Source organism: Ischnura elegans, chromosome 6 (assembly GCF_921293095.1).
Source record: "Ischnura elegans chromosome 6, ioIscEleg1.1, whole genome shotgun sequence".
NCBI lineage: Eukaryota > Metazoa > Arthropoda > Insecta > Odonata > Coenagrionidae > Ischnura > Ischnura elegans.
The window spans coordinates 77,152,490-77,160,894 of NC_060251.1; positions in this window are offsets into that span (position 1 = coordinate 77,152,490).

Consider the following 8,405-nt stretch of genomic DNA (forward strand, 5'->3'; position numbering starts at 1 on the left):
AAATCCGCGATCAACAGTTGTACATACTACCACCACCGCGAAACCCCTCTGACGCCCCACTATCTGTGGTCGCCTCCCTCTCTTAATGGTGATTCGGTAGTTAATTCTTTCCCGCTCCGGTGAACTCTCTCGTGGGGAAGAGATAGGAAACGATCTCGAAATCATTGCGGGAAGTCTTGCCGAATATGTGCTAAAGTGAGTCTCAGCCTTCAAAACAAGGTTTTCGCACCGTCGACATCCGTCGAAAAAATTTCCGAGGAAGAACGAACCACATATTTGGTATCTGATGGAAGGGGACATTATTCGTGTATATCTCATTGTTAGGCGAAGATCATCACTGTTAGAACACCTCACTCCTCCTTCCGATTCATAACAATTGCATAAAAGGTATTTAAAACAGATTTATTTAAATGAGATTATTAATTAACTTAGTATTTTTGAGAATCCTTCCGCTTCCCTTCAGCATATCGTGAAACATCTTAAGTCAAAAATCCGATGATTGATTTGACGTCACTTTTCGCTTCGTTCGCCTCTCAGCCAACCTTGTCATATTTAAGTATTTCTTCTCGTTGACCTTTCCACGAAGGATTCAGGCTTTGAATGACAAAAGACAGAATTCAAATTCTTAAAACTTAGCACCCTGTTTTTTGTGCCGACAATTCGTTGTGATACGTTACTAAACCCTAACATCACCTTTTACTATTAAAAATTCCATTATAGGAAAAACAACTACGCACCCTGTGGCACAATTCCACCAAGGTGCCCGCGTTAGATATGCTTACAAGAGTAGGTACGTGCCATTAAATTGCGTTTGCTAACCACCAACTACTTGGCGTTAAGGATATTAGTACTTACGTAGTTTGAGTTGTAAAAATAACTTACACATTCCTACCTTCATTATATCAATAAATAAAGAAACAACTTCAACTCGACCACCTTTTGTCCGACTTTATTCGCACTTACCTCTAAAAGGTAGTGGACTAAAGTCTTCGTCATGACTCGACTACGGGATGAAGCAATAACAACATGATCTGCATCCGCATATGGGTTGTACACCATCGTCGCATCCTCCCTGTAATGTCATTGCATGTTCAAAGCCATTCATAGCAAAAGTAAAATTCCGAAGCAAATGTATTGTGCTCACCTCTTTCATGCTCCGTACCAGTGCCGTAGTTCTTTCCAACCAAGTTTGAGGTATAGCTTCAGTAACAACGTCAGCAGAGCCTTTTACTACTGTGGACTCCCTTCACGGACTTCTCTCACTATTTTACATGGTGCTCTGCCACGCGGAACCACCTTTCCCTGCCCAGCACACAAGACCTGCAGGCGGGTGGCCATAGAGCGCGTCGGAACTTTGGGGAGCACAGCTCGGCCGCTACGGTATTCGCTCGGAAAACAATCGATAAATCGAGTCGGACCCCGTTTCCGACCGCGCGCGTATGTAAATAGAGGCCCGACGCACGGCACTGGGGAATCGCGCGTTTGGACAACTCGGGAAAAAGACGATCGTTCAAGGTTAACCATTAATACGAACGAATCTATCGACTTGAGGGTGCGCTTGACACTGTTTGGAATTATTTCGGTCGGTTTTAATTATGAGCGGTTGATTCGATATGACTACCTGTGAACGTTATCATGGGATTTTTATAAGTTAACCTAATCAGACGGGATTCGAACCCACGACCATCGATTTTGCAGGCAAAGACTTGCCCTGCCGCCACCGAGATCGATGGAATTTGGTGTGTTTGGTTAACAGCTGCATTTGAAATTTCTCGTTCCGACCAATCACTAAGAAGGGTCATCTCGCGATGAAAACCAATCAGATTAATTCCAATCACTGTCAAGCACTGCCAAGCGAGAGTTTAATGGCACAGGGTCTTGTTCAAGTCAGCTTGCTCAAATCGGCCCCAAAGTGTGCAATGAAATTTAAAGTGTGCAATAAAAAATGTCATGCATTGCAATTCGCACCGCAATGAAAGAATATTTTTCGAGTACTCCCTCAGTACCGACTTAAACTACAGTATTAATCGAAAAAGTACCCAATTCTAAGACCTCAAACCCCTTTCGGAACCCCACAAGAATACGCAATTTAGAAAATAAATCATAATGGAAACAAATGCTACACAAAACATGAATACGGTGCAATGACATATACCTTATTAAAAAAAGATAAAATATCCAATGAAAACATATCTACTGGTGTTATCTCTATTCGCATACCTTTCTAGATGGTTCAAGAGACAAGGTATAGGAGTCCTTCGTGAAAATGTACACCTTTTCCTGAAAGCCCGGATAGTCGTCAAGGATTCGAGAAAGTTATGCACTCAGGCCTGAGTAGTGAAGATTGTTATCCTGTAATGTGAAAAATATTTATAAATTCACCAAACCACATCACTAATCTTTTATACTTGCAATGTTTTGTATCCATGGATCTAATTGTAGATAAAAATATCTTATATATCTCTTACCAATTCAAAAATTAATACGAAAAATTGGTCAATTGATGTGAAAATCAATAGGACATGCTTTTTCAATCAAAACGTCCAATATAGTTTTGCCAATATTATAGGCTATTTGGGTGTTAAAGGAGATATACCGTAACCATAAATGATTACATCTTCATTATCTCCTCTGCAGGAAACCTGTCTTTCCACTGAAAGTTAACCAACTCTTCCGTGAGCTATAAAATATATTACAAACTCAATGTGTTGGGAAATGACCGATCAATTGGAATAGGTTTAATAAATCGTATTCATTCAGATAAATCGTGAAGAATATTTCTCAAAGTTTTACGAAAGAGGACATATTGTCAAATGGACATTCACTCAAGCCACTAAGCAACAAAATAATAATTTGTGGTGAAAAATAGTATGGAAGGATGTAATTACATAATTTGTAAAGCTTTATTTAATCAATGAAAAAAATCATTGTTTCTGAAGCAAAACACATAATCAAAGCTCAAGAAAAAGTAATTTCACAGTTACAAAATATTTTATCATATGATATTTGTATCATTATTAATTCATCATGGTAATTCATACCCTCAGACAATGATAGAAATAAGTCGACATATATGCCTAATATTAGAATGGACGATTTTACTACCAGCAAATACTTTTAAACTAGCTACTCATTGAGTTCTGTGGTGAGATCTACCTTCACCAATCGAAATAAATCCTTGGGTTGCAGCACTGAGCGAGATTGAGTGAGCATCATATTATGATACACAATGCTCATCTAATTGACTTAATCTGTCAATAGAAAGCATGCGTCTACGATCTCATAGAGGAGGCCACTGGCTACTGTGATTTTTAAAAATCCTTGTTTATCCAAAAAAAAGGGCTCGTCAATGGTTGTTTGATGTTTAGGCAGTGGAAGTGAATAACGCCCTTAAATTAATTTATATTTTTATATTATATATTTATATTAAGCCTATACACCGCTTGGTGGCATATATTGACTACTGGGAGATATTGAGCTAGATCCTTTATTTTACTGGGTGATATACTTGGAGTGGAATTTGCAGAAACGTACGGAGAGAAATATCCGCGACAATCGACTCACTAATCACGCAAGTGCAATGCCGGAATAGCCTGATACGGTGGTGACGGATCTAATTAGCAATTGCGAAAGGTATTGCTGATCAGTCGTTGCAGGCTGATCACGTTCTAACTAATAATCCAAGTTCGGTATGAGCCGGAACCTATTGGAAAGGCAAAAAATTATTTCCCGGCATAAAATTGTTAATTACCACAAGAGCAATAAATATTTTGAGCAACCAGTTATCAATAGACACAAATGTACCAATCGACGCTGTATGAATATTTACTACAATTATGGTCAAAGGCTACATAATTACGGTCAGAAAAAGAACATTTTTCGAGCTAACAGATACCAACATAAACCGATATAAATAAGCAAACGACACTAAATATTAAATAAATAAAAGCAGAGATCTCAATAGAGGGTGGATAAAAATTGCGCTCGAAATTTTAACCAGGGTAGGCAAGTCAAAACCAGAAAAATTTCAATTGTTTCGGTCCATGCAGCGGAAAGTAGAAACAAAAGGAAATGGATTTTGACCCAGGGAGCTAAACTCAGGGTCGAAACGAAATCGGAGTCAAAACTACTTCGGGTCGAATCTAAACTACAGCTTTGAGACGAAAAGAAACGCAAATAATTTTTCGCACCGCGGGGATCACGTGCTTCACCTTCGAACAGCTTAGTTTCGACCAACACACCGAGTACGATATATGGTTGAATGAAGTAGATGTTCGGCCTACCGTCATTAGATGCATGGAGCACTCATATTTTTACCACTAAAAGGAAAACGGTGAACGTAAAATTGGCCATTCGATTTTTAAGCTCAATTTTTTAACCTCTCTACTCGTATGTCAAACGTAATGGGTCGAAACTATTCCCTCTTATGCCTCATTCACATTACGATCGTCCGAGCCGTCGTCCTAACGATAGTTGACCGAACTAGCCGTGTGAATGCAAGTTCTGACGGTTCTGACTATAGTTGACGTAGTTCCGAACGTTGCCACTTTACGATGGTTAGGCGCTGGGAGACCGGAAACGGAAGCGACAAGAGAAAGACGAAAAGCTCGTGAAGCTCTATTTTTTTCATGGACATTTCATGGATTTGTCCTTGGAAGGAAGAATATGGGCGGAAGAAAAATTATTCGGTAAATACACGTTAAAAACAGTAATATCTTGTCCATGCATACCTCAACAGCTTTGCTTACATTCAATTTCCCGTTCACTTTAGATGTCAGCACTTGAGGGCAGCACAGGTTTTAACCATCGTTGTGTGAATGCACGATAGTTCCGACGACCGCTCGGACGATCGTAATGTGAACGAGGCATTATTCCCCTCCACTCAACTTCGGGGATCGAGCCTTTATTATGATCAGCGGAGTTTCGATTAATTTAGTTTCGTTCCCGGAAATAAAATTTCGTTCCACATCTCTAAACTCCTTGTTGATTTTAATTTCGTGCGGGAGCGAAACTAAACCTAGACCTATTATTTTCGTTTTCCTCCGGGGGGAAACGAAATATTTTCGTTTCATTTCACTTTCCATCCCTGATTTTAACCCTGGATAGATGATGCTGGTAGGAATCAAAATTATGGATGGCGTTCAGGTCGAAAACGCACCTTTTGTAAACCACAAATGTTAGCCAAGCGCTTCCCTTAGCAGCGAGTTTGACCTTCTGCCGAATGCTCCGGACAAAGGCAAATGCTAGAAAAGCATTCGAAGTCATTAGTTGCCCGGACCATCCGGCATCAGTGCAAATTCGCGGCCAATTGGAATGCCTCGCTAAAATTTTCTGTAGTTCAAAAATGGTGCGTTTTCGGCCTAAACAAAATAGAGATTTTGATTCCTAACGACATCAGCTTTCCAGGATTAAAATTTCGTGGCACAATTTTTCTCTACCTCGTATTTATTTCCTCAGATAGTTCCAGAATGTGGTGAATTTAAGCCCCGGCGTTAGATCTGTCCTTGATATATCCACAAAATAAGGACGCCGCCAATGGCGTAACGTCGGGTGATCGTCGCTGCTCTGGAGCGCAGCGCCCACGTTAATTTCAGCACGCCGCAACCTTGGTGCTGAGGTGACTCCGCGAATCAATGATCGAATAAGGAGGTGATAAATCGCGTTTAACGTGTATAAATGGATGCACGCGTTTCAATGCAAGAATCTAATTTCTTCCTTTTGCTGGTAAGTATATCCTAAAATAAAAATAAAAAAAATGCCGTATCAGAGCTGGTGGTAGTTATTGGTAATGACCCTCTACTTCTTCCTCCAGAGTAATAAATCAACATTCTATTATATTTAATGACAATAATAACTTATTAAGTAACAGATACCTAACGTACCTAAGGTTCTAAGTGATCCTACCCCAAAAAATAGAGGTTATCAAAATCATAACCATTTATAACAATGGCAATTTTATAAATTAGTAAAGACTTAATGTGGTGTAAAATGACACTGAGACACTTTTAACTACTAACATTAAGACAACTTTTATAAATTACGTCTCGAGGGGATCCATAATAAATGAATGCAAAAAATAGTGCTTAATTTAAAAGACACTTCTTATTGTTAGCCAAAAATAATGCTCCTTGAACATCAAAAACAATTTATCAAGAAATTAAAAGTACATCATGATATCAAATCAGGATAAATAATCACGATTTAATATAATGAGGGCTGAAATGGGCAAAGATTTTTCATCTGCTTGAGCCTGGTAAGTTAAGGAGCTGTTGATTTAAGTTCGACCGAGGAAAATATTTATGCTACGAGTATGAAAAGTCATTATCAAACAAATGCTACCAACACCTAATTAGTGTTAATAAATATCTATTCCAGATATAACGAAATAAAAAAATAAACAAAGAGCATAAAATGGCGTTATCTTTACTTCATCTATGTTTTCATCAAGTAAGATACAATTCTGGGAAAAAAATAATCATAAATGGATCAAAACTGAAGATGACTAAATATAAATCACGGCTCAAATAGAAAAGCACACTCAGCACGCAAAATGCAATCCCTGCCAGCCAAATTTAACTGCAAAGCTTTGATGTAGAGGGAAAATTCGAATTGAGTTTAATCCATCAGAGTAAAATTTTATAGGAGTGGCAGTAGCTAAAATACGAGCACCACGATCAAATGAAATCGGAAAATATGTCGATATTTTTTGCCGCAATATATCGTAAAATTCTATCAAGGGAGCCATTTCATTTTTCGAGAAAAGAGAAATTCAATTACATCCTGGGAGGACTTCCAGCATTGCATTAATAAATAATAATAAGGAACACTAAGCATGTTTTTAGCACTATACATCAAGTAACCTCTTTCTCCACGTGAAAAAACATTAACATTCAGTGATATAAGGCAGTGGCATAACTGGGCATATGGCTTGGGGGAAATGGGATGGCCTGGGGTGGCGACCCCTCCCTCCCCCCCCCCCCCCTCCCAGGATAAAATCTGGTAAAAGTTTTGAAAAATGACAAGCCTGGAAATTTATTTTACATAATTTTGGCACAAAAAATTGAACTTTAAGCAAATGCAGTAATTATGTGTCAAAACTAGACAATAGTTTTAAAGGTATTTTTTTATTTCTCTGAGGCTTTGGGGAGGGGGATTATCTCCTCAACCCCCATAGTTAAGCCCCTGATATAGGGAATAATGCATCGTGCGATAGGTAAATAAATATTTGAAGATTGCTTACTCGCTAATCCAAGTATTTAAAGGGATGCGAGATAAGACACTACAACACTATGAAACTCGCCCGAAAGTCATAAAAAGAAAAAAACATGTTTTTGTCCGTTATTTCATATACATGTTTTTTACTTCTCAAGTAATCCGTGTGCGACTCAAAATGTCGAAGTTTTCAACCAATTCTATGGTAGGGCTGTTGACTGTGGAGCCTCATTGAAATTGCATGCATTTCCCATTTAATCATCACGGTACCAAAAGCTACGTGCTTTCAAACACTATCCAGGAAGTATGGATACTCTGATTACACCACAAAATTTTCAAATAGATGGATATTAATAGCGTGATTTTTTCGTATGTATGCGAACAATAATTTGATTAATTTTTTAAAACTTATCTCAGTAATTCAATGATTTTAATGCAGTATGTACAATTGAAATAAATTACACAGGCCAACTAGATTTTTTATAATGTGGCAGTTTAACATTGAATGTACACTATTAAATTAATTGAACATCATTGCCTATTAAGTCACTCTTGGTTTATCAGAAGGTGCATTTTGTAATTCACCAGTGGAGTTATTAAGTATATATCTCTAGCTAATTAGTATTATTACTACTTTTCCTCTTCTATTCTTGACCTTGTTTAATAACTTTTTATGATGTTTCTTGGAGTTTAGGTCAATTGAAACCAAGTTATAGCCAACGTTTCGATTTATGTAAAATCATCCTCAGGGCTATGAAAGTGAAAACATGAACAATATAAAATACAAAGATGACAACGATATACAATATTTTTACATAAAAATGTTACGATCGCGTTTTTATACAGCAATATAATTTAAAGTATACATATATATATATAAGAACAGAATAGGATACACAAAAAATTTTGACATACCTCTTAACTTTGTACATATTTATTGATGTTGTGTTACTGAGGTATTGCCACACCTAGTTACCATTAATTTTGATCGATTAATTAAAAATAAATTTTACTGAGGTTATCAATGTCTGTTTTTTTATTACAACTGTAAGAAACTCCAAGAAACTTCATAAAAAGTTAAATCTCTAGCAACATACTATTCATTTACGAACGAGTGGCTGTGCGTGATCTGTTACTTCCCTGAAAAATCTATTTTCGAATGTGACATTAGGATGCAAACATGTGAAATTAGG